Below are 4280 nucleotides of genomic sequence, written 5' to 3'. Positions count from 1 at the left end.
CCACGAGTATGTACTTGTTACCGAAAGAGGATGGAAACGGTCCCATGAAGTCTATTCCCCACACGTCAAAAATCTCTACTTCCAAAATACCATTTTGTGGCATCTCGTCACGTCTAGATATGTTTCCCGTGCGTTGACATCTGTCACACTCCTTAATAGCCGCATGTACGTCCTTCCATATAGTTGGCCAATAAAAGCCAGCTTGTAGGATTTTAGAGCAGGTCTTGGATGTACTTGTGTGTCCACCATAAGGCGCGGAGTGACAGTGTTGGATTATATTTTCTACCTCTTCTTCGGGTACACATCGACGGAAAATACCATCGGGACCTCTTTTGAAAAGTAAGGGATCATCCCAGTAATAGTGTTTTATGTCATGGAAGAATCTTTTCTTCTGCTGGTAAGATAAAGTAGGTGGAACTATTCCGGCAGCTAAATAATTTACTAGATCAGCGTACCATGGTATGACAGATATAGCTAAGGTGGTTTCTACTTGCATGTCGGAGTTGTTCTCTTCCAAAGTAGCTATGAGTTTGTCATACGAGAAATCATCATTAATGGATGTTCTTTCTGGTTCAAGGTTCTCAAGTCTAGAGAGGTGGTCTGCTACTACGTTCTCAGTTCCTTTCTTGTCCTTGGTTTCTAAGTCGAATTCTTGTAGTAACAAGATCCATCTTAGGAGTCTAGGTTTAGCATCCTTTTTTGTTAGAAGGTACTTGATAGCAGCATGATCAGTGTAAACTATTATTTTGGCTCCTACCAAATAAGAACGAAATTTATCTAGCGCAAATACTACTGCTAGGAGTTCTTTCTCGGTTGTGGCATAATTCATCTGTGCTTCATCCAGGGTTCTGCTAGCGTAATATATAACATGGAGCTTTTTATCCTTTCTTTGTCCTAAAACAGCACCTACAGCATAATCACTGGCATCGCACATTATTTCGAATGGTTCATTCCAGTCTGGTGTCTGCATAATGGGTGCGGAGATCAATGCTTGTTTAAGAGTTTGAAATGCTTTTAAGCAGTTATCGTCGAATATGAATTCAGCATCTTTCATTAATAGTCCGGTTAAGGGTTTAGTTATCTTAGAGAAGTCTTTGATGAATCGTCGGTAGAAACCGGCGTGTCCTAAAAAGCTTCGTACTTCTCTCACGGTTCTTGGGGTTGAAGATTTTCGATTACCTCTATTTTGGCTTTGTCTACTTCAATTCCTCTGTTCGAGATGATGTGTCCTAAAACAATTCCTTCTTGTACCATAAAGTGGCACTTTTCCCAATTAAGTACTAAGTTTACTTTTACACATCGTTCAAGAACTCTTTCCAGGTTTTCAAGGCATTCTTCGAAACTTTGTCCGTACACAGAAAAGTCATCCATGAATACTTCCATGATGTTTTCGAGAAAGTCGGCGAAAATTGCCATCATGCATCTTTGAAAAGTTGCAGGGGCATTACACAGACCAAACGGCATTCGTCTATACGCGAAGGTACCAAAAGGGCATGTGAATGTTGTCTTTTCTTGGTCATCAGGGTGAATTGGTATTTGAAAGAAGCCTGAATAACCGTCTAAATAACAGAAATGTGAATGTTTTGCTAATCGTTCTAACATTTGGTCAATGAATGGTAAAGGGAAATGATCTTTTCGGGTTGCTTTGTTTAGTTTCCTATAATCAATGCACATTCTCCATCCCGATTCGATTCGTTTAGTTATAGTTTCTCCTTTTTCGTTTTCAATAACGGTTATGCCTCCTTTCTTTGGTACAACGTGTACAGGACTGACCCATTTGCTATCAGATATAGGATATATAATACCTGCTTCTAATAACTTGGTTATTTCTTTTTTCACTACCTCACTTAGGATCGGATTTAGTCTTCTCTGGTGTTCCCTAGAGGTTTTACCGTCTTCTTCTAACATGATGCGATGCATACAAATAGAAGGGCTTATTCCTTAAGATCGGTTATGTGGTATCCTAGTGCGGTTGGATATTTTCTTAAGATATGTAGGAGTTTTTCTGTTTCGAGTCTTCCTAGATCTGCATTGACTATCACAGGTCGTTCAAGTTCTAAGTCTAGGAATTCATATCTCAGATTTTTGGGAAGTGTTTTCAAATCAGGGGTTGGTTTGTTAAGACACTGCGTAGGATCTGGTGTTATTGCTAAGCATTGTTTAGATTTGTCTTCTAAAAGATAGTCTGATGATTTGTCTTCTCCTGACTCTGCTTCTTTTATGCATTCATCGATGATATCCATGAAGTAACATGTATCTTCTATTGCAGGTGCTTTCAAGAATTTGGAAAGAATGAATTCAATTTTCTCTTCACCTACTTCGAAGGTGAGTCTTCCTCGTTTTACGTCTATGATTGCACCGGCAGTTGCTAAGAATGGTCTTCCTAGTATAATAGGTGTAGTATCATCTTCTCTAATGTCCATAATTGTGAAGTCAGTGGGAATGTAAAACTGACCTATGCGTACGGGAACGTTTTCAAGGATTCCTACAGGATATTTGATGGAACGATCTGCTAGTTGTACAGACATCTTGGTCGGTCTTAATTCTCCCATTTCCAGTCTCTTACATATGGATAAAGGCATAACGCTAATTCCGGCTCCTAAATCGCATAAGGCTTTGTCGATGACAAATTTTCCTATGTGACAGGGTATAGAGAAGCTACCTGGATCCTTGAGTTTAGGGGGCATGTTTTGGATTATAGCGCTACATTCGGCAGGGAGTGTAACGGTTTCACTATCCTCAAGTTTCCTTTTATTAGAAAGAATTTCTTTTAAGAATTTAGCATATGAGGGCATCTGCGTAATAGCTTCGGTAAATGGAATTGTAACGTTTAATTGCTTAAGGAGATCAACAAATTTTCTGAATTGGCCTACATCTTTGGTTTTAACAAGCCTTTGAGGGTAAGGTATAGGTGGTTTGTAAGGTGGTGGAGGTACATAAGGTTCCTTCTTTTCTAGGGTTTCCTTATTACTCTCTTCCTTTTCCTTAGGTTCACTTTCCTCAGTAGATTTCTTAGGGTTTTGGTTTTCTATCCTTGGATCAGACGGTCCTTCCACTTCCGTTCCACTTCTTAATATGATTGCATGAGCTTGGCTTCTCGGATTAGGTTGGGGCTGTCCAGGGAATGTACCAGTTGGTGCAGCAGTAGGTGCTTGTTGTTGAGCTACTTGAGATATTTGGGTTTCTAACATTTTGTTATGGGTAGCCAAGGCATCTACTTTGCTTGCTAGTTGTTTAAGTTGTTCGCCAGTGTGTATGTTCTGGTTTAAGAAATCTTTATTGGTTTGTTGTTGGGAAGCTATAAAGTTTTCCATCATGATTTCCAAGTTGGATTTTCTAGGGGTATTATTGTTAGGATTTGGTTTCTGATATCCCGGAGGTATAGATGGGGTTTGATTCGGAGACTGTCCAGGTGCGTATAAAGCATTATTACTCTTATATGAAAAGTTTGGATGATTCTTCCAATTTGGGTTATAGGTATTCGAATAGGGGCTTCCTTGAGCATAGTTTACTTGCTCTGTTTGGATTCCAGTCAAGAGTTGACATTCCGCAGGAGTGTGGCCTTGGATTCCACAGACCTCGCAATTCTGAGTTATAGCAACCACGGCGGTTGGTGGTGATACGTTTAAACTTTCAATTTTCTGGACCAAAGCATCCACTTTTGCATTGACGTGATCAAGGTTACTTATCTCGTACATGCCAGTTTTCGGTTGAGGTTTTTCCACTGTTGTTCGTTCGGTTCCCCACTGATAGTGGTTTTGGGCCATGCTCTCGATAAGCTGGTAAGCATCAGCATAAGGTTTGTTCATTAGTGCACCACCTGCAGCGGCGTCTATTGTCAACCTTGTATTGTATAAGAGACCATTATAAAATGTGTGAATTACTAACCAGTCTTCCAAACCATGGTGTGGGCAAAGTCTCATCATGTCTTTGTATCTTTCCCATGCTTCGAAAAGAGACTCGTTGTCTTTTGTTTAAATCCGTTTATCTGGGCTCTTAACATAGCTGTTTTGCTTGGCGGAAAATATCGGGCAAGAAAAACTTTCTTCAACTCGTTCCATGTGGTGACTGAGTTAGAAGGAAGAGATTGAAGCCATCTTCTAGCGCTATCTCTTAATGAGAAAGGAAAAAGACGAAGTCGAATTGCCTCTGAAGTGACACCATTAGCTTTAACAGTATCAGCATATTGAACAAATACGGATAAATGAAGGTTTGGATCTTCGGTAAGATTTCCAGAGAATTGGTTCTGTTGCACAGCCTGCAACAGTGAAGGTTTAAGT

The 4280-nt window shown here is 40.0% G+C and overlaps 1 pseudogene; it reads left to right on the top strand.

Moving 5' to 3' along the window:
* Window positions 1-3897: 3897 nt before the first annotated feature.
* Window positions 3898-3996, top strand: LOC127109409 (uncharacterized; annotated as a pseudogene).
* Window positions 3997-4280: the final 284 nt, after the last annotated feature.

This window comes from Lathyrus oleraceus, chromosome 7 (genome assembly GCF_024323335.1).
Source record: "Lathyrus oleraceus cultivar Zhongwan6 chromosome 7, CAAS_Psat_ZW6_1.0, whole genome shotgun sequence".
Taxonomy (NCBI): Eukaryota; Viridiplantae; Streptophyta; class Magnoliopsida; order Fabales; family Fabaceae; genus Lathyrus; species Lathyrus oleraceus.
Note: the sequence above shows the minus strand (reverse complement) of the source record. Positions and strands in the feature narration are given on the sequence as shown.